The following is a 22,956-nucleotide window of genomic DNA, read 5'->3' as shown; positions in this document are numbered from 1 at the left end:
CCCTGGATAAGCCCTTGTAAGAACGTGGATCGTTCAGCTGCGGTCAGGCTGCCTGGTAGCTCCTAGACATTGGCCCTCTAAACTGCCAAACACAAACCTTGTAGAGCTGGGCCGTCAGTGCCCTGAAGGACCTAGCTTAGCTTGCCAGATATACCTGATTTTGCCATGTTTCTACTTGCATTTCGTGTTGAAGAATGTTCTGCAGAGGTGCTCAGCTGAGCTTTCTGAGTGCTAGTTGGTCGTATGGGTTGTGGAGGTTTATCATATCATTGAAGTTAACAGATAAAAGTGAAGAAATGTTTAGAAAGAATTAAAAAGGCTGAAGCAAGGTCTTGCTATGCCCAGCACTGGTGAGTCTGCCAGCCTGGAAAAACTCCCTGTTTAGCAGGGAGGCTTTTTGAAAAGGAGCCCAAGGAGCAGGTGAGGATCCAGCCAAACTTATAGGGCAGATCTCTGAGGAGGATCTGAAAACCCAGTGCTTACCCTGTGATTTATTTAGTCAAGTTTGAGGATGCTGCAAAGCTGCTTTAATTTTCCTGTCTCATGAAAGTGAGAAGGACAAATGATACAGTGCTGAAAATACCAATCTTCCCCATCTCATCCTTTTTTTTTTCTAGTGCATTTTTTTTTAAATGAGAAAAAGATAAAGCCATTATTTATTTTCCATGAAGAGTCTCTAAGTGTAAAGAATTCGTCATGTATCTTTTGGTTTGCTTGTTATTTGAATTTCCAGTGGCTGGATCCAGCAGCATGACTGACCCAGTCGGTGCACAGTGTCTCACAGCAGCATCGGAAATGTCAGCCGAGGAACCAGTCTGCACCATTGGCTAACCTAATTCTGGGAGCTTTAACTGGTCAGAAAGGACAGGGATGGATCTGTGAAAACGGTCCTGACACCTGGCCATTTCTTTTTGATGCTAATGGGGTTAACATCCTTCCCTGCCATCATGCATTAGAAACTTTCATCCGTTGGCTTTTAGCCCCCAGGGCTATTAAATGGGATCATCAAATGTAAATGAAGCCCTGGTAAGATCTCTGCGTTTTTCCTGGTAAAATAATGGCACAAATGTGTAAATGAAAATGTAGATCCCTGCAAGGTAACAAACCTGTGAACAGGAAATAGGATGAGTGGTAAAAGTAGTAGATAGCAACAGATAAAACAGCAAATTATCTGCTTGCTCTAATGGTATCAATTGAGTAAGAAAACTGAACGTCCCTATAACGCTTGAATATTTAGGTACCCTAACTACAGCTACGCAGAGTTGCTAGTGTAGGGAGTTACCTGCTGTAGCAGCCACCCCAAGAAGCCTACAGCTGACAGGAAGACAGAACGGAGGTTAGGGAAATACAAACCCTGTAGAACCCCAAGCTGTTCCAGCAGTTTGTAGTTTGTAAGCAGCTTTCTCGCAAGCCTTATCTGGTCTCTGTAAGGGAAAGCAGCTGAAGGAATTTACCCTGGCTTTGGGAATTGGACATTGTAGCATCTGCAGTTTCTTCAGCGTTGTGATTTCCAACTAACTTGGTTAAAACATGAACATGTGCATACGAGTGTGTGCGTAGAGCTGCTTGTAGAGCTGTACGTTAGTTGTAGAGCTGTATGATGTTAAATAGACGTCCAGGATTTGATGACAAAACTCTGGTGTGACAGGCTGAGGCTAGTACTCTGGTTATTTTCTAGTTCCAGTCCTGTGTCATGTTTCTCACTTGGTATCTTGCATGCAATGGGGAAAAAAAAGAAAAAAAGGTGAAATAAAATACCACCTTGCATTTGACCAAGAAGTTCAGATGTTTAAATCTGCTCTTGTGTCTTGTTTTCTAGGTACCTCTTTCATTGGCTAAATAATTCAGTCTTTCTTGCACAGGAGTTTGTTTTTTCTTGAGGGGTGCATGTGTTTGTGAGAGACGGTTTATTAACATGTGATGTTGTAGAAACTAATCCTATTACCATTGTTCCCTGTAGAAAACAAGCCCTGGCATGCGGTGCTCACATCACTGCAGGGTTTCTTCCAGCACAAAGGCAGCTTCCATTTCTGGTGTCCTGTCGTAGTCTCTCTCCTGTACTTCTGCCTCTAGGGCACTTTTCAGCGTTTTGAGCTTGATGTTACAATTTGGTAGATGCTAATTACCACAGTAAAGGTTGCTCTTGTATGCTGATTAGGACTTTTTTTAAAATCCCTAGCCAAAGTAAGATTACATATCATTGTCATAGTGGTTAAGCCTGGTGAACTTGACTGATCATTTCAACGTGTCATTTCATACTGTACAACATTTTAGTACGCTAAAGTTGATGTAGATGACTGTAGGAACATGATGAGTAGGGCTATATGAATCTTTCATAATGAAGCATGAAATAGGATAGAATTCTTCTGGACTCCAATCTTGCAGACACTGATTTAATGGCTCTATATCCCCTAGTAAAAGGAAATTGAAGCCAGTAATAAGCACTGAGGCTGACTCAGAATTTGTTGTCAAAACTGTTTTTGAATTACAAAAAAAAAAAAAAAAAGGCAAGAAAAGAGTTGCTAAATATATCTATATATTTTAAAAAAATGTTTTTTGAGAGAGGAACTTTCCCCTTTGTTTTGGCTTTTGATTTAAAGGACTCTTCTGTGCTTCACAGGAGTTATCATAGGAGGGGAAAACATGTTTGATAAGCACTAAAACAAATAGGTTATGCCATCCAAACCTACTAATGGATCCAGTGAAAGGAAGATATGGGCAGATACCATGTGCCTGATGTGGTGGGGCTGAAGATGAAGTCATGTATTTGTTGGTCCGTGGAGTTTAAAGGAGATGTAGAGGAAACCTGGAGATCATTCAGAGGCTTTGGAAGGGCTCAGTGAGCTTCAGAGCATTGAGCAGAGAGAGCAGCCAAACTGAGGTGTGCTGCGAGCAAGTCCTGTAAGTGAAGGGGTAGTGTGGTACTGGTAATGAGCACTGGGGCTCGAGTTCTTCAGATCTGGGAGTAAGAAACAAGATGTTTCTTGGGCTGCATGACAACAGGGGGTGATTTGGCTTGAAGAGAAGCTGGGGTTAATGGAGAAGTCTGAAAAACGCAGAGTTCTCTCTGCTCTGGAGTCTCGTGTATGCTGCTGGTTACCAAGTTCAGGAAAGATGCCTTAAAACTAGGAAGGCAGAGGGATACTGGGATAATCAGGGCAGAGGGGAGCCTTAGTATTGAGGTGAGACAAAACAGCCTCGTTAGCAGCAAAACAAAGCCTGTAAGATTTGGAAGAGGAGCAGAAGTTTGAATACCAGTAACGGTCGGCAACCCAAACTGAAAGTTACATGAGCAAAACCAGTTGGTGCAAATGCAATTGGAGTGTCCGTAATAATCTAAGTTTTCTTGAAATTTGTATAGGTGGTTCAAAAATTTCACACATGGAAACGCACATTTCAGTTTAACTGCTTGGAAGTAATTCACGGGAAGTATATTCGTCTGAAACTCCTCATTTTTTATCAAATCAGCATTTTTGAAGTAGAAAAGTCTGAATGTCAAGTGAGTCAGCTTCAGAACAGTGTGCCAAACTGTGTTATTAAGTTAAAAAAGGGAAATAATAATTGAAGATGATCCGCTGTGTCTGTGGGTATTGAATGTGCTTATGCTTGCTAGAGTCGTCATCCTGAATTAGGAAAACATGAGAATCGTTGGTGAGGTTAAGGGAAATGTGATGGCTGAAGGTACCTGAGTTTCTGGCAGACCTGGAAGATCTGGCACATCATCTTGGCCACGGTCAGGTATCTCCACATCCCCGTGCAGAGCCACGGAGGCAACATCATGGACAAGGACTGTGGCATATTTAAATTTCACCTTCCCTTCCAACTCCTTCCTATCCGGGCTGAAATATGACATCTGAAATATTTATACAACACATAAACAAATTTAAGGCAGGGAAATGTTCTGTCTACTTTTTCCCTGCTTACATTTCCATCTTTTTAATAAACAGTGCTTCTTTTGTCAGGGGTCTTATAAGCATTCATAACGTGCTCAGTCTGTGTTAAAAATGACAAAAATCTTGTTATCTTGTTTTTGTTGACCTTCCTCCTAAAACTGATGTGACTGATGACATAATAGGTAATAGGGAGAGCTAGTGTATTAATATTTAATGGAGAAAGATAGGTTTATTACTGAATCATGTGAAATGCTCTCACAGCTGTCAGCTCTAATTACTGCCTCTGTCCAAAATGTACATACACGTTTGTGTATTTATCAAGTCAAGTTAGAAAGTTGAGATGGTCAAAGTTAAGCACTTAAATAGCTTGTGTTTGTCAGAATTGACCATTATTGTAGGGCTTTAAAAAACAGGGCATGCTTCAGTGCTTAAGGAATTTAGTTTTTAGCCTTTATTAATCCATCTTGTTTCATCAGCTGGACGGATCTTCATGCAGCTTTAAGAGTCAGTGATGATCTTGGAGATGCAACAAGTTTTGTAGGAAAACCAGCAGATCAGCTGAGTATTGTGACGGCAAAGCGTGTGGTCAGGACAGTCCATGGTGAGCCCGGTCCACACCTCCATGGGTTGGTATTCAGCCAGGGCTTTTGTGCCTCTCAGCATCAAATCCTCCTCGTGCCTGGTTTGTGGGTTCTGGGCTTCAAACTCCAGCTGTCCAGTTGGGACAACTTTGAGGTATCGCTGCTGTCTTGTTTGGCAGGTTCAAAATATTCGGATCCCCAAAACAGCAGAAAGGAGCTCATGAACTTTCTGAAACACAAAAGGCCTACAACAGATATTACTGCAATTCACAACAAAAATAGCTGTTTTTTTCAGTGACTGATAAAGTTGGTTTTATTTATTTTTATTTGATGTTGAAGTGACAGATTTTATCAGCCTGAGGGGTTCTGTCTGAGCATTTCCATTCCAAAAGGCAAATACTAAAAGCAAAGCTTCCCAAGCTTTCTGTCACTTCTGCTTTCTGTCAACATATACACAATCCAAAATTGTATCCCATTATTAAATAAGTCAGAACAGTGTGCTGGAAGCATGGTTATCCTCTCACTCAGATGACAGAGTTCTTATGAAAAATTATGTATCTTTATATTATATTGTTATTTTGGTTTGTTCAGGTTTTTTCCTTTCCCCTTGAAAGCCCACCTCAGTGTTACAAACTTATTTGCTCTCACTCATAATGTGTACTTCATAGAAATGTCTGGTAAGACTAGAGAAACAGCCCTTGCACTTTTTTAAAGCCTTATAATAGGAATTGTATTTCAGGGGGAGAGAAATTTCCTTATTTTTTGTCAGTGATGAGAGAGACTTCTCGAATCAGACTCAGAGCAGGTACCGACTTAGCTTTTCCATGCCACCATCGCATGATGTCCGCTGTTTGGCTGCTCTGCATGGCAGGCTGCTGAGGACTACTGCTACTTCGCTTTTCTTCTGTTTTCTGTTTGAAGAATGAGACAGGAAAGTTTAATATACGTAGACTTGGCACGTTTATTATGACAGCAGCGTATCCCCAAGACGGTGAGTAAGGCAAGCTGTGCTCAAGTCAGGACTGCAGCTGTTGAGATGCTCTCATTCAAACAAGTATTGCTGTGTATTCCCCAGGAATTCTTTTACTTTGTTTTGTTGTTATAAAGAAGGCCTTCAGAAGTGGGAATGACTTGGACATCTGTTCTCTGGTTCCCACAGGTTGATGGTCCCAGAGTTTCGCATTTAAATGGGTCCCAAAAGCAAGCTCAGTAAAGTTTTGCCTTTTTTAATTTCCCCAATCCCCCATCACAGCACTGGCTGTTTGGAATGCAGCCCAGACTTGCTACCATGCTCATATACCTTGAGTTTCTCCTGGTTTTAGGTTTTCTTAGGAAACCTTCATTGTTTTTGCTCAGTGCTGGGCTGTATTTTGATTATGTGAAAAGTCAGACCTGGTGAATGCTATCTGGGTAAAGGACTGGCCTGAAAGGATAGGAACTTTGGAGGTGATCAGTTTAAGTATCTGTCTGTGCTAATATTCTGTATATACAAATGCAGTATTTGTGTCTCTGTAATTGCTGCCTGCGTGTATTAATGTAGTAATTACACAATTATGACACTTGTGTAGATGTATTGTCTGCATAGTGTATGGTACTGATATAATGATTATAAAATCATTACAGGATATAAGTGTGCCTGTAAAATACAGTGCCTGTCCTGCACTCCTGATACATAGCTGCACTCTGTAAAAGGCCTGGCTCTCCTTGGAAGGTTGGGAAAATTTGTTTATTTTTATCTGCTGTCCTTTGCTGTGAAAAATTTAACCAATTTCCACAATTCAAGCTTTAATGGTTTCCTCTAACTACTGGCCATCTGTTGTAGTGCGGAAACATTTCCTACAGGGATGCCTGCTTTAACAAATTCTTGCCTTTGCTGTCATATCAACTCAGCGTTTCTCTGTCATCTTTCTGTTCGGATAAACTCTTCCTGAATTGACAGCTGTCATACACATGCTTAGGTAGCAATCGGGAAGATCCACTGACAGATCCAAGATAAATCCTTTCACTAGTTCATTATATCTGAATAAGGGAGGGACAGAGAAAATGTTTGCTGGGGCGTTTTACAATGAACTGTAGAATTTAATCTAACTTCTGTGTATTACCAACATTTCTATAGAGTGAGGTTCCTTACTGGCAGAAGTCAGAGAAGCAGAAGGCAGGATCCTACCGGCCATGGTCATGCCTGATGTTCCAGACATGAAGAGTTTAATTTATTTCAGTAGGACGTCGCTACCTGGGGGAGAGATAGTGAGGGGGAAACAACAGAGGTCTAGAAAATAGCTGGTATAGAGAAGGTAAATAGCAATTGTTTGTCGTGTTGTCTAGTGAAATATTGCAGGAAATACAATGGAAGTATATGGTAGGATAAAAATGCAATCTACATGAAGAGATTTCTCTTGCTGGTGGGAGTGTGCTGAAAATCTACAAAAATCCAAAAAAGAGACTGGACAAATTCATGGAAGAAGAAACGCCCTAAGGGTTGTCATACCCAAAGGCAACCCTTCTGACTTGGGAAGTCGCTAATGCACAAGTTGCTTGTGTCTAGGAGGATATTCTGAAAAACCTGCCTCGTGTGCCTTCTCAGCCCCACTGCCACCCATCCGTGGCTGGCCGTGGCCATGGGACTCGTGCCTCGACGCGGTACAGTCCTTCTTACATTTCCTGGTCTGTGCTCCGCTCTGCGGTACCTGAACATGCTGGCTGCACGTTTGCTTGCATTTGGAGGTCAGCCTTACCTTCCAGCATGAATATTTTAAAAAATGAAGATGATGGGAATTAGCACAGAATGGAAAACATCTTTGTTGTGTTGAAAAAAGTGTTGAGATCTCCTAAGATAGTGTGCCATCTGAAACACAGCTCTTCCTCTGAAGCTGTTGACCTACTTTGTTCGCTATACAATTTCTTACAAATTTACTATATTATAACAGCTGTGTTCATGCTGTTTTAGTGTCAGCAATTCTATTATAAACCCCCCTTTTTACACACTTCTGTAATAACTCAGTTATAAAACTTGGGTAAAACGTGGTTCTGCACTAGCATTTTATTCTCTAAACTGTGTCTGATTTGTCCCCTTTCTGCTTTTCAGAGCGTAGCTGTGGGCTCTGCTTGAGGGTGGCTAGCAAAGAGATCTGAGCTCATCCGTATGGAGTGGAAACCGAGGTCTGCTCTAGTCCTTGAGAGGCTGATGGCAGGCGTAGGGTGCGTGGCCCTGTGCTGCTCTTCAGTCTTCCCTTGGTTACCCCGGCACTGCCTGGGGTAGCTGGCGAGGAGTGCTATGTCAGATAGGTCAGTGGCCTGAAAAATCATGGGGTGTGGTAAAGAGGCAGATCTTGGAAGTGCATAGTGCTGAGCAAAGCGTGGGTTTAGGAAAGGAAAGGAGCCACAGAGGAGGAACCATGAGAAGTTTGGGTGGCTTGCTTTCCTGCAAAGGGCGCGTGCACTGTCAGTAGTGTCCTCTGCAGCTCAGCAGCGGGAAATGAGGGAGGGGAAGCCGACAGCAGTGCAGACAAAAAGTCAAGAAGAAATGGCTCCAACTCGGATTGGAGTTCCCTGTTCCGCTGTGCTGACTTCTGCACTTGGGGATGGGCTCCACTTGTGCTCCAAGGAGGCAGGCCCTGGAGATCAGCCAGCTCCTGTGGTCCTATTTCCCCTACAGGGCAGGGTTTGATGAGATCCCCTCTTAATGTATTTCTCCTTGTGTCATTTAGGCCTTTAAAGAGGTGGTAGTTTGGGCTACACTCGGGGACTGTTTCCTTTATCATCCCTCCCTAAACATGCCTTTCTTGAGTCTCCATGCACTCTTTTTGGTGTCCACCTCAGGTCTCTTCTTTCTGCTTTGCTCTCCCCTCGTGTTGGTACCCCTGCCTGTCCCAGCTGGCTCACAGCTTAGCAAACTTACTCTCCCTCTCTCCCTATGGATTTTCAAATGGGGGCTGGTTAATGCTTAGTGCCAGGGCAATGTTACCAGTTCTTGTTTGGACATCAGTATGGGATCCCTCCCTTCTCTGTTCACTTTGGTTGGGCAAAAGGTCCGATGCTTCCAGGTGGATTATTAAGGCTGCGGTGTTATGTGACTCTATGAAACTTGCGCTCAGTGAAAAGGTCTTACTGACGTCAGCCAGTCTGTCTGGGTGAGTGTGACTAAAGCCTTTGGCTCTGTTTTTGCCTTCAGTAAAATCACATACCCATAATTTTTCTTCTCCCTTTTCTTGTTGTTTTTTTTTTTCTTTTTTTCCCTCCCATGTATGTGTGAGTGCTAGTGATAGAAATAGGCTCAAATCAGAATTTGATTGAAATGCTTGATTTTGTTCAACATCTGGCTGGATTGAGCAGATCAACCTTGATGGCTTGTGAAATAGTCACAGAGAAGACAAATTTCTGTCGAATATTAGGAACGTAAAACTGGATTTTCTCTCTTTTGGATTATAAACCAATCCAAGTAGAAGTAGTATTTACTCACAGGTCAAATTCTGTTCAAAACTGTGGCTGAACTTATTTCATCCGAGAAACCAGACAAAAGTGTTATGCTTGGCTGAGCAGTTACATCACTTCTGAATGGTAATAGCAAAGCTCTTCTGTTAAGGCTTTTCATCATGGAAGAAGGCAAAGAGTTTTGTCTGTTCTGTTCTTTCTCTGAGCTACAAGAAACACTGTGATACTGGTGCTCTTTTGGTAATTGATAGCCCATCTTGGGAACTTTTGGGGAGTCTAACTAGATGGGCTTGGATATAAACATTTCCAGCCTCTTAAGTGACAATAGCATCGAACTGTGTTCTAGAGGACAAGTTTACTCCAAACACTACATACCCCCATGAGACCTTCTGTAGCCGCTTTGTGTTCCCCTGAACAAACATTGCTGCACGGAGGTAGCACTTTGAAGTCTCTCTGTCCATCCTCACCTCTGTTTAAATTCTAGTACCTTCATCTTGGCTTCTCTGTCCTATTTTTCTCCTTCATTCTGCTCCTGGCAAAGAGGTTTTGTGGCTCTTTTTCTCTCCCTATTTTGACTTTTCTGTATGTCTCAATTGCCAGCCAATTTGTTGCTTTGGGCTATGCTGCTTTTGTCAGCCAGGTTCAGCAGCGATGCCCGCATGGCTCAGAATAATAAGTAGACAGATAAGGGTGCTCTCTAGAACCTCCAGTTCTGGAAACATGTAAATACCAGTGTTACTTTGACATATATGTGCATTGTTTTATGGCATAGCTTCCGCGGGAAAGAAATCTTGAGCATTAAAGTGGTAACAGGATCTGGACTGAACAATAATGTTTTCAAGGGACTCCGCCTTCCATTTTCAGAAATGATCAATTTACAAGGAGACAATATTGAACTGATTTTTGAGAGTCAACGACTCGGTGTCGAAAAGGCTCCTGAAAGCAGCACTTAATTGCTCTGTGCAACCCTGAAGCTTATTCTCAGTGTGAGTGACTTCCCTGCCCAAAGTTTTGGTCTTGAGCTTTCAGCAATATTGATAACCAGTATCACAAGTTAATCATAATGCTTTAGGGCTCTTTAAGCAGCTTCCTGTCTTGTTCTAAAATTTGCTTTCTATGTGCATTTGAAAACATCTAGTATTTTCTGACAGAGGAAACAACCGTGTTTGTCTTCTCCTCTATCCTGTGGTTTGAGTATGTCTTGTGTCATTTGTTATCAATTTCCTTTCAAAACCATCCTGTCTCCATCTTTCAAAGCTTCATACAGCAGGATTTCACAACTTTCATTTCTTGTGCTGCCTGTCCTTTGCTTGCTTTTCTATGCAGTCGTTCTTTAAGCAAACAGTAAGCACTGTAATTTTGTTAAGAGCTAGCAAAACTCTATTCTCTCTCAATAATATTCCTTTCATTTTTTGGATGACACCCCAATCTATCTGGGAGCTGAATGTTTCAATGAAGCATGTCTGTTCTTTACAGAAGCCAATGCCAATAATTTTTGGACATTTGGTAATAAACATACATTTTTTGCACAGAAATGGACCCAGGCATGATCTTTGGTGCCAGTCTCTGTCTGAATTCTTGTATGTTTGAGTCGTTTATTTTCGTGCTGACTCGCAGTTAAATGTTCACTCTATTTTTTCCCTGGGTTATATAATCCTTATCTAGGCAGCTGACGCTGCAATCTGAGTTGCAGTGGTACTTAACAAGGAGTGGAGGAATGATTGGAATGATATCTTTTAACATTTCAGAGTCACAGGATGTTCAGCTTGTGCTTCATGACTGCTGAGTAACCTTATTGATAACGAGAATGACACTGAAATACTGACCTCTTTTTAATAATACAGCAAAATCATGCTATTATGTGTTACTGCATCTTACCAGTAGAGAATTGGAAAAATGATTTACTTACAGGTCTAGTAAATAGGTGCTATTCATTATCCAGAGGGAAAATCAAATACCAAGAATTGAATCTCTTCCTTGAAAGTGAAATTAATGGAGCATTATCAGCTGTGTTTCAACTTCCTATGTTTCGCTTTGATTTCACATTTGCAAAGAAGTTTGTTCACAGAGGACTTAATTTTATCTAAGGGATGTACAGTAGAGAATGAAAGACCAACATGCAACAGAGTAAGTAGATTTGTTCTTCAACACAAACAGGTATTTTAGCCACGTGTGCATTTTTAAAGATAGGTAAAACAGTGCCTGACCACGAGCTTACTACTAGTCTGACCACAGTTGCAGGTGGTTCGGTAAATTGAGACAATTCTCATCCAGACCATCTGAGTCAGGGATAAAATGAAATACTGTGTGCTGTTGTACTGCACTCTTGTTTACAGTCTGCAGAGCTTTCCCATACGAAAGCTTTATGCTCAGCTGTAGTCATCCTTCTCTTTATGCTGCCCAGCTGGGAAGGAGCTTTGCAGGAAAGGACTTGGGGTTGCTGGTGGGGCACCAAGTTAACCTCGAGCCAGCAAAGAAGGCCAATGGTAGCCTGGCTCTTGGTGGTCCTGCTTGGGCAGGGGGTTGGACCAGATGGCCTCCAGAGGTCCCTGCCAACCTCAACCATTCTGTGTCCCTCATGGACTTTCTCCCTCAAGACCTGAACCCAGCCCTTGGCTGGCATGGAGCATGGACACGTGTGGGCGTCTGGAGACTGTGTCCTCTGCTTTCATTTGCTGTGAATTTTACAATTGCTTTGTTTTTACATTTCATATGTGCTCTTTGCAGTGGTGTCTGTTGGCTGCGGTGAAGTTCCTCGGTTATGTGGAGCTGTCAGTCCTTGGCCTTGCAGATGTTTTGGAGTTTGCAAGTCATAGGTTTCCCTGCTGGTAGCTCCAGGGCTTTAAAACTCAGATTAGTTCTAGGAGCTAGAACGTACCAGTCATCATGGCACATCTGGAAGGGTAAAGAACAGATAAAAATGTTTTCAGCCGTAAGTTTGGAGACAGAAGGGCTGAGGTGTGTGTAGAGAGAACATCACAGATGAGGTAGGAAACTCTTTCACTGCTGTGGAAGGGGCAGAGGTGGCTAAGATGCTCAAAAGTAATTCTGAACTTGTTAGTATTGCAAACAATTTCATGAAAGTGATGAAGCCCAGTTTCCTGAAAAATTCCGTGTGTCAAATTAAGACCTATTTTTGTTGCCATGGCTGGAGTGTGTTAGTGCTGCCACGAGCAGTGGGCACTCAGCTCATCTTCTGAATCACAGATATGGTACTGAACTCAAATGTAACCTCTGAGTAGTACTTAATCCGTAATAATCGCAATCAAGATTGAATTTTAAGGCAGTTTAGGATAATTAGTCATTTGTTTGGGGGCATGTGAAGTGCCTGGCAGCGTACGGCTGAATTCTTCTAAGTTCCATCCCAGAGCACCCACCATTTATTTTAATAATTAGCTTTTGTCCCGTAGCTCATCTATAAATAAGTTCTGTGCAGGTCTATGATTGGGCATATTTAGGCTGCGATGGGTTTGTGTTGTCAGTGGCCACTGTGTTACAGTCAGAGCTGGGACAGGAGACGGTCGGTGCCCTGGACTGGTGGTATTTTGTGGAGCTGCTCACATCTGGTTTCAGAGAAGTCGTGTCCAGGCAATCTGCAGCACCGGAGTGCAGAGAGGTGATGCAAGAAAGGCACAGGAGACACGCCGAACGCTTTCTGGCTAATTGCTTGGCTCCGGTAGTTGCTACTAAAATGAGGCTTTACGAATAGATTTTTGTGGGACAGGTAAAGCTGTGAAAATAACTACATAAACTCAAATGAGAGTCGCTAAGGACACAGATGTACACTGGGGAAGCGCTCAAAGATGTTTGAACAGATGCCCAAAGGTCGCCCGTGTTACCTGGCAATAACAGTTCTGGGAGTTAAAGGAAAAGGTTAGTGCATCCGAACAAGGGTATGCAAAAAGCAATCAAGGACAGAAAGATGCTTACTTTTAAGGAATAAACATGAAATTCTTACTGAGTGCAAGCAGTAAGGTAAAATGAGTGTAGAAGGCAAGCAGTAAAATGCTAGTGACTCCTGATACAGGGTGCTTGCGGTGCCCTGGGGAACGGATCTGCTCGCTGGGTGAGGTGTCTGCTCTCTCTGACAGGAAGTTAGGCCACGTTTCAAGAGAAAGCGAATGTCTTCTTAGAAGCAAAAATAGAAATTCTGGTTTCAGCATCTCAGAAGCGTTGGTGATCTCCCCTCTGGTCAGCTGCAGATGAATTTTAAGGGGGGTTTCTACGTTGGCTAGAAATGGAGCTGAAAGCCTGAAGGCAACAGCCTGCAGACATGTCCCTGGGCAGTGCTGTGGCACTGGGGAGATGGTGGTAGTGCTGGGGAGGAACAGGGCCAGGATGCTTCCACAGGACCCACAAGCCTTGTGTTATTTGTGAGTCAAATACTTGAAAACAATGATTTGATAAGGCAGGTAGAAGGAATAGCAAGATCAAGAGAATGTGGGAATCAAGGGGTGAAATTGCTAACCTGGTTGGAAAAGATGTTTTTCGTGTCATGGGGAAAGAGGGTTTTGAGATTTTTTAACTTTAACCCTGCATGAGATGAAAAAGCAATATGAAGAACTAGATTTGCCAAATAATTTTTTCTCTGTTGGAATATTTGACTTGAGTAAACTTCTGCTGTGTTCTTCAGATTCTTATTTCTCATTTTCTTCCCGATATTTTATTTAGGAATTCAGTGGAGTGAATGATGTCTGCTTGAAAAAGGGAAACCTAGTGCTAGTTAAATGCAGAGAACTGGTGCTTTGTGTGCATTTTCCAGATATTTTCCCATCTTTTTCTAAAATGTGAAAGCACTGTACTGTTTGATTGTGTATTTACACGGTACTTCAAAGGACCATAGAAGAAATGGCTGAGAATTTATTTTCTTTTTCCCCTTTTTTTTAAACCATGCTTGGTGTAATTCAGTCGGTCTTGCTCTGGCTGTAGAGCCCCATAGGGCAGAGGTGGTGCTGTGGGGGAAGGCAGGGGGATATGAACTCATCCCTCACTTAGAAGTGGAGGTGACGAATGCACAGCTGTTTTTAAATCACACTGCAGCGTGTTATCTAATTTTTATGGTTAGCCATTACTGTAACTACCTCAATGGAAAGGAAAGAGAAAATTGGTATGGCTTCTAAAACCAATGAGGCGTTAAATAGGTGACAATAATCTTGATATAAACTTGGAATATTTAATTGGCATGCAGAATACCTGTGGGGAACATTATGTTTCAGGCTGTTCTCAAAATACCAAGTGCTTGTGCCATGAAGTTTGTGCCCACGAAGTTCCAGGAGATCCCGCTCTCGGATGGGGCTGCCGGAGCCATTTGCCAGCAGCATTTCATTTCTTCCCTCTTGCTTTTTGTGCCTGGCTGTTTGCTTTCATGGTTTATATGGAAGCAGCTTGTTTCAAGGCCTTCCCACAGAAAGTGTTGTTGTCCTGCCTCATGGGGGTTTCCCTTTGGATCACACCCTCAGTCCTTTTAAAAAGCTCCTGGGGACAGGGGCACTGGGGGAAGACCTCAGAGGCTGGGGATGCCCACTGGGTTCCTTGAGCTTCCCTGCTGATACAGGGTTGTTGGAGACACTCACTGTGGTTTTGAGTGTGACCTCTACTCTCCTTTTATGTAATTCGGATAACAGGATTTTCGCTGCTTTCTTGGAGAGGTGGTTTTGTAGCTTGGCTGTGAGCAGCAGCTTGGGTTTAGTTTCCTGCTTGGTTTGGTTTTGTTTTTCCCAATGTTCTTTTCTTGTTGCAGTTGCCACTCTTGGTTGTATCTTTGACTTTTTACAGTCGTCATGTTCAGCCATGGGCTGGGAGCTACTGAAGGAGCCTCTGCTCGTTCTCCTCCCATCTTGGGAAAGGCGGTGGGAAGCTGGCAGCGATGCCAACGGAGTGCTCGGCGTCCCTGGTTGCACCGAGGTGGAACAGTCATCGCGTGCCCCCTGCCCCGGGCTGCAGAAGGGCAGCTTGGTGCTTCCTGCAGCAGCTGTGAGCTTTGGCCAGCCGCACGGGTGCAGCTCCCATCCCTCGCTGCAGCTCCCACACCGCAGCCTGTGCTGGGGTTGGTTCTTAGCCCGTGGGCTGAGCTCAGCCTGCCTGGTGGGTGTGAACGCCGAGAGCGCCTGGCCCTCCCAAACCTGTCAGGCTCTTCACCAGGTAGCTAACCCTTATTTTCTGTTTTACGCCATAGCATGTATTTACAAATAGTAATTGTGTTTTTCATGTTCTTGTAGTTTTGTGGTGTGTGTTACGGTGCCAAATCTTACAGGGATGAGACAAAACCTAAATGTGATATACAACCAAAATCATGTGCAACTGAGATTGATCCTTTCCCCTTAGAGAGAAGGTACTTAAACGGTGCAAAAATGTTTATATGAAGATAGACAAAATTCCTTTATGGAAAAACCAAATTCCGTAAATGAAACAGTGAATTTCGTTTTCCTATGATGCTAAATTTTCAAAGCCTTTCCCACATTCCCCAAAAGCATTTTCTCATGTGTTTGTTGTGCTCTGTTGTTGAAAACCTACCTTGGGAACATGCAGCGCCCCTTTATTAAGTTGCCAAATGATTTTAGCAATCTTATTTTCCACATCTAGTTTTCAAACCTTTGAAAAGGAGCCAGGCCTGGGAAAAGAAGCAATGAATTGCAAATGCATGTGTCTCGGAAAGCTACCTCGCATTTCCTGGCCTAGAAATGCTCATCTGGAGCAGGGCAAGCAGTGACTACAGCGAGTTATTGTGGCAGCAGCCCGCTGCTGGGGAATGCCTGCAGCCAGCTGGAGAGCAGGGCTCAGGTAGGAAGATCCCTGCAAGTGGCCTCCTGGTTAAGTGGCAGGCCTGCTGCCTTGCAGGCTTGTTGATTTTAGCGTCTTTTTCTCTTGCTTTCTCTATTCTGTCCCTGGTCTTCTCAGGGAAGCATTTCAGCTGCTCTTTTTTTCTGATGCTTGATTTACAAACATTAAATATTAAAATAAAGTAGCAGCTCAACAGCATTTTCCTGCATGCGTCTGTCTGGCAAACTCATTTTATTTCTGTGTCACAAGAAGCTGCTGGCCAGTCACCTTGTATAGTGCAGCAGGGGAAGATGTGTGGCCATAAGCCCTTTCTGCCACACAGAGAACCAAAGGAGCAAGATGCAGGACCCGGAAAACCCATACTTCAGCTGAAGCAGCTACTGACCACCTTCTGCTGCCACCCAGGACCCCGTCCAGAGCTCAGAGGGGCTCAGCCTCCTCCCTCGCAGAGCTGAGTGTTTCGCCTTTCTGTATGTTGGGGAAAAAAAATCACTTCTCCGCTCACTGTGGTCCATTGTGTGTGGTAACACAGAGCTGCGCTGTGGATGATTCCTTAAGCTGCAGCCTTCAGAACCACAGCCCTTAAGGTCTGAAGGAAGCTCTGACCCGTTCATTACTGTACAGAGGTTACCAGCACTGTACAATTAGTAGTGGCATGTACAGTAGCAATTAAGAAGTCAGAGAAGTGTAGACATGAACAATAGGCCATCTGTTTGACGGAGATAACTATTAAGATCAGTATGAATTTAGATGCTGCTTTACTGCTTAACCCACCCTAAATTACTTCTTGTGGTAGCAATGCCTCGTTAGCTAATGAAAATTCTGTGGGAAACCCCCAGGACGAACGCTTGCGAAGTACAAAGCAAAAAATTAAATATTATTTTTAATGCATCAATTAAACTTAATCATTCTCTAGGAAATACATAACGTTTCCCAGAAATAATTGAAATCCCACTGCTGGTTTTTATACAAAGTGATTTCACACCGAAATGAGTTGCAGTACAATAGACGCTTCCGCTAACTTATAATTTGTGAAATTCAGAAAGTGTTAGCATATCATTTAGATAATGAAACCTTTACACCCGCCTAGATTTGTAAGTACCAACTTGAGTGAAGGAAATGCTATTTCAGTGCTATTATATTAAATTATAAACATTTGCTGGGGGGTTGATGGCTGTATGTTTAATTTACAAGCTTTTCATTCCAAGCTTTTCATTTATTTTCAGCAATTTAGGAAACTGTAGTTTTAAAAACTACTGATGGCAGTGTTAAAATCAAGTGCATATTCACAAGGCTGACCAAAGCCTCAATGATCAAAGTAGTCAATAAATATGAATCATTTCCAAGACTCTCAATAACTACTTTTCTGAACGTTTTAATTGCCCGTTCCTCTCATGAACCACAGTCTGTCTCTCCCTCTCCTCCCCATTTAATATCGGGCCGTTCTATTTAGGAGCTGCAGTCAAATGTCTCCTTGTGAAAATGGAAGCTTAGCTTGGGGTCTGCTTGCAATTTATTCAAATCTTAAGTGAACTTCTGAAAATAAGAGGTGGTGCTTTGTAGCAGTAGATACCGAAGGATCCTCATCAGATGAGGAAGCAGGAGGATGGCATCAGCGAGGGTCTCTGTGCATGCTGGAGGCAGTGCTGCTGAGAGGGGCGCCCACCCAGGACCCCACGTGGGTAGCTACCAGATCTGGATACCATGCCTCTCCCTGCCCCTCTTTTTGTACTTTTTTTCGTTTTCCAAGGCCAGTAAGAACTCAGTGTACAGGTATCATAGTACTTTGTAGCCTCCTTGAGCAGGAAATGGATTTAAAAAAAAGAAAAAGGGTTTTTGGATATCATATCTTTCTATAATCCTCTTGAATTATCAATTAGAACACCATTAGTTGTCATTACTGTTGTGCCATCAACGTTTTCTTTGAAATCATCTTTCCTTCCAAGGGGTTCTATAACAGCTAAAGTCGTTTTGAGGCTTAGCACAAAAACCCACAGCATTTAGTTTGAGGCCATTTATTTTTATTTTATTTGGGGGACCATAAGGTGATCAAAAGATTGAATCGTTAAAGCAGGCAGAGTGCAGAGGTATTTCAGGGAAGGATTTCCCATTCCTGTAATTTCACGTTTTCAAGGGAAGAGGAGTGATTTGCAGGGGTTTTACACTTGCCTTTTTATACTCCAAGTTAATACATTGCACTGTTACACTCCACGTTAATACATTGCACTATTCCATAATGGCTCATCAGTGCTCGGTGCCTCATGCAAAGCAGAAATATTGGGAAAAAAACGTGGAGAGACAAAGTCATTTGTCCAAAGATGTGCTGTGAGTTTGAGCTCCGGGTGTCCAACCCAGCCCAGGAACCCTCCTCTTGTGTTTTACCCATCACAGCTGCACACTCAGCTGGGGGCCCAGGGTTTGGTCCATCCCCTCCTCTTCCTCCACCACAGCTGTCCCTGACCTGGTGCTCGTAGCCAAAATCTGGCTGTGGATGTTGTTAGGGCAGTAGGAGAGGCAGCTGGAGCCAGGCAGCTCTACACTGGAAGGGGGAGCCTGGGGTGCCTTGCGGGCAGCCCACCTGGCTCCTGCCTTCACCCTGCACAGAGATGTTGGGGCAGACGTACCTTCCAGCCTTCTCCATTTCTTATTTTTAATTTTATTTGGGAGGATGAGGAGGGATAATGAATCAGGCAATTAAATGAGCTCCCAGACAGACTCCTGCAGAGCACGTCCACCCCCTCTGGGCAGGGCTCCATTGATAACTGCTTGCAAAGAACGAGGTTTCTCTTCCTTTTGAACCAGCTCTGTAGCTGGTCATTAAAAGTTTTTGACCTTGATGTCAAAAATCCACCTAGCAAGCTGCCAGCTTTCTCCGTGCAGCGGGCTGCAACAATGGAAGAGGAGGAACTTGCAAAAGGTCTTCAAAGGGTTTGATGAGATAGGTTGTGGTGGTTCGTCTGAAGCTGTTAGAAGTGATCGCGCTAATAACCCGCCCTTCAAAAGCTCCTGAAATCCATTCAGGTTTACAAGGTGAGACCTGGCCTTCAAAAGTCTTTTCTCTTCTTCATTTTAGTCACTGCATTAATGGGGGTGGCTCCTGGGGGGAGGCAAGCATCGCTGGGATCAATGACATGTCTTAAATGTGAGCTGCCAGGGTAATCACCCCTGCTGAAGTTCACCAGGTGCCATTTGTGCCCCTGGGGGCAAGGCTGTGCAAAGGGGGGCTCAGGCAGCCGCAGAGGGGTCACTGCCCAGCTCAGGGCCAGGTGGGAGACCTGGGGGCTTTTGTGTTATGAAGAGAAAGGATGGAGATCTTCACAAATGGCATGTCTTAGAGCCGTATCAGCTTTGGGGTGGGATCATCAGGAAGATAAACAAGGAAATCTAAGTGCGTTTACTAAGGAACATTGTGGGGAATAAATATCTTACCTAAACTTGTAGGTATTTTTACAGTATTAATTGAAAAACACTCGTTCAGCTGGCTGATACAAATTGGCCTGTGTAAAGTGGGTTCCCTGAACTGTGTGAAAATACGTAAAACGCAGACTATTTTTAGAATTCATTACATTTTTCTTATAATATTTTAAAAACACACCTATAATCTTAAGCTTTTGGCTTAGCTGAGCCTGTCAAGCAGCTGGAGCCCATTTTTAAGCAGGTATTTTGCATGTTTGCCTTGCTGTAATCATTTGCAGATGAATGGCTGGGTTCTGTTTTGTGGTATCAGTGACTCAGGAAATTTGCAGTACCTTAGACAGCACAGACAGCTTGTGAAAAAGGAGGGTGGGGAACCCATATTGCGAGAGGAAAGTTAATTAGGTTTAATTAAAGTCAGGCACAAATCATGGAGTTCAGGTCACAATCTAACAACCTCCCCAGGGCTTAGGGGGCTTTTTCATTAAAATCAAGCCTCAGTAAGGCAAAGCTGATTGTGCCAAGAAATCTGCTGCTTTTATCTACGGCTCCTCAAGCAGGATTCCCATTAGCTTGTCAGTCGTGAGCATGCAGTCTGTAGTTCGTACATTAAAAAGCTGTAAATATTATTTGCTTTAAATTATTGTACTAGATCTAGTAACTTTGACGCTGGGAATAACTGAGGTGAGAAGGGGACTGAGAGCAGGTATTTGGCCTTCCTCGTGGTACAAGAACTAACAGGCACCTGGTGAGGAACAAGACAAAAGACTTAAAGTAAGTAAACCCAGTATATTTTAGGCAAGACATGAAATTACATTATGTCAGTCATTGTCACTGTATGGTGTGAAGGCCAAACGTATAGAGGTTAAAAATTCATTGGATAAGTAAACGGAGGATGAGTCCATCAAACTCTGTTAGGTGTGGTAGTCTGAATTCAGCTGCTATTTCAGGGAGTCCCAGGCTACTTATTTCTGAAATTGAGAAGCATCAATCTCTGTCCTGGGGCTCTGCTAAAAGACTTTTTTGAGACTCCATGTGCTCCCGGTGCCTACAAAGTGTGTGTGTGGGGGTCCTGAGCCTGTGGAGCCCTATGTCAGCAGCACGGTCCTGCTGCGGGGTGCTCAGTTCTCGGGGGATCTGCGCTGACCTTGCTAGGTCAGGTTGTCACGTGGCTTCGGATCCTTCCTTCATCCTTCATGTCTGTAAAATCTGTTCACCCAGCATTTGGGTTATTGGGTTACTAATGCTCCTTTGCTCATAAAAAAAGCCGTGTGTTCATGTGCAAGGGAAAGTTATAGCTTTATTTTGTCCAATTTGTGTTTTGCTTGATAGGTACAAAGCTGAGTTACCCTTTGTCGGCCATGGGCTGTAACAGAGCAGGTCAGAAGTTTTCAGTGGAATATATTTTCTGGATTTAATACTGTTTTTTCTAGAAATAATCTTCAGAGAGCTTCCAGCTCTTTCTTCATCATGTATCTCACCCGCGCTGGTGCTGAGCAGCCAGCTGGACACCCCCAGGGTTTGCTTGCTGGGAGCCCAGCTCTTCGCTTTGGGGAGGAAGCATTTCGTTTGCAATTGGTGCTGTGAGGCGGTATGTTCGGCCTGAGCTGAGACAGGAGGCATTTTGAAATTTCTCCATGTCTTTACTAATGTTTTTCATAGATTTTCACTGAAGAAGAATGTTGACATTCTGGGGAAAAAGGTTTTTTGGCCAGTGTGTCACTTAAAATGTGTATTCTGCAGTAATTAGTTCATCTAGGTGTAGGAACCTACCTTCCTATACAAACCCAAATAATATGATCGTTCATTGGTGAAGAGTAATTTGACAAGCTGTCAGAAGGATTTCGGCTTTTTTAGTTGTCTTCTATTTTGGTTGCTTCTGTCAAGAGGATTTTTTTTTTCTTAACACGAGGAAAATTCAGTTCAATGGGACAGATTTCCTTCCAGAAGATAATTTTGAATGTTTAGTTAGCTGTAGTGGTTTTCCTCCAGCTGTCACTGCTTTCTTGTTCCCACACTCTTGAGAAAAGATTTTAAAAATAATTAAGAGTGTGCCTTTCCTAGCAAGAGCTTTGGTTTGTTTAAATTTGGCAGCTCCTCATGCTCCTGCCGCAAACTGGGCTGCCTCGTGCCTCGCAGGTCACAGCCCGAGCTGCGGCTGTTCGGTCCCTGCCCTCGGGAGGCAGAGGGGAGGGCTGGCAATGAGACCCAGACCACGGAGAAGGCTTCTGTGGGATGTGTTGTCCGGTGAGCAGTGCAAACTATCTCTTCGGCTGCTGGGGAGGTGCGGGGATGAATCCTGACCTGGGGTATGGCAGTGAGACCGGAGTGAAGACCCCTGTAGCCCCGATGAAGGTGATGGGGAATGGGGAATCTGCTCCTTGGGGCAGCTTCCAGCTCCTAGGTGTGCTATCTCACATCAGAAATGCCTCTGATGGAGGTTTCCATGGGCATGGAGCCGGAAGGCAACAGGAAAGAAAACATACAGTGAAGCCAGGGGCTTAGCACTGAGTCAGGAAAACAGAAATCAAAGGGCAAACACTACAAAAATTTCAGTGATGGGGTTATTGATTGGAAGAAGTATTTCTTTAAAAATGATGGGAACTGTTTTATCCACACCTGTTCTCCTCTGCTGTGGGACATCACTTCTGTTACCCCAGTGCTCACTCCAAGGCTTGGGGACACCCCAAGGAGAATGAGGATGGTGGCACCCCTGCTGCTGTCCCCATCTGCCCACAGTCACCGGCGTTGGGGTGGTCAGCACCTGGGCAGGGTGTCCCTGACAGCATGGGAATGGCTGTGGGTTTTGTGCCATAAAAGAGCCTTTCGGAAGCTCTGCTGCTTGGCACTGTGCTGGTAAAGCCCACGTAGCCCCACTACCTAATATCAATCTTTAATGATGATAATTTTGCTAAATTCAGCCCTTGATAAATCTTAGAGTTGGCTTTTCAAAGTTGAAAATCAAATATAACCCAGTTACTTTCCTATTTGGTTAAACTGAACTGCCACTTTGGTGAAGTGCTTAAATGAATCAGAATTAATGTATTTTGCTCCAGTAAATAAAGTTATGTCTGGATGGTTCAAATATCGACAGTCACACGGAGCTCTTGGAAATGAAGCCCTGCCAGTCTGCAAGGAGAGCGGGGCTTAAGGAAATAAATGTTTTACGGTTCTTCCTGGAAAGCTGGGATGGTGGTTTTAGTGGGGATGATTGAAAAGGCAATTTTTAGAATGGCAAAGCAAATAATTTTAAATACACGTATTATGGAGGGACATTACATTTGATCTGTTAGCTCTGTAAGGACTCACAGCCTCGGAAGGAGCTATTGAAGGAATGTTTTGGAGGCTCCGCGTGCTCGATCACGGAGCAGTAGCTGCCAGGAGCGAGGATGAGGGGCTGCTGGGCCCCTCCTAGCCTTTGGTGGGGCTCTCGAAACCTTCTTTGCCAAGAGCCATTTCCAGTGAGAGGGTCCAAAGCCAGCGCAAAGCAGTTCTTTAGCTGCCTGTAGGCTGTAGGAGGGTACAAGGGGCTGAGCTCCTTGTGCTGACTTGGAGCTGTCAGTAAGTCCCGCTGGGGCTTGCATTCAGCTGCTCGGCTCCCGGCTCATTTCCCCAAGTCTTCCCGCAGACACGATCTTCTTGCCAACCAAATTACAGGCCTCCAAGAAAGGGTGCGAAAGGGCAAGCCACCAGCTCTTCTGGATGGCTTCGTGTTTCCAGGCTCGTAAGGTTTGGGAAATGAGATCCTTAATGCCAGGTCTTAGTGCTTCAGTCTTGGTAAGCCGCAGGGGGTGGGTGGGCTTTGCATCTGTCTGTCCTGGAGCCCTTGTATTTATTGTCACAGCGCATGCACGAGT

General features: G+C 43.8%; 1 protein-coding gene across 9 annotated transcripts in view; it reads left to right on the top strand.

The window, feature by feature from the left end:
- Positions 1-22,956, top strand: part of IL1RAPL2 (interleukin 1 receptor accessory protein like 2) — a 358,032-nt gene that overhangs the window by 123,345 nt on the left and 211,731 nt on the right. The window lies entirely within an intron of this gene.

Source organism: Cygnus olor, chromosome 13 (genome assembly GCF_009769625.2).
Source record: "Cygnus olor isolate bCygOlo1 chromosome 13, bCygOlo1.pri.v2, whole genome shotgun sequence".
Taxonomy (NCBI): Eukaryota; Metazoa; Chordata; class Aves; order Anseriformes; family Anatidae; genus Cygnus; species Cygnus olor.
The sequence above is the reverse complement of the archived record's forward strand: the minus strand, read 5'-3'. Positions and strand labels throughout refer to the sequence as shown.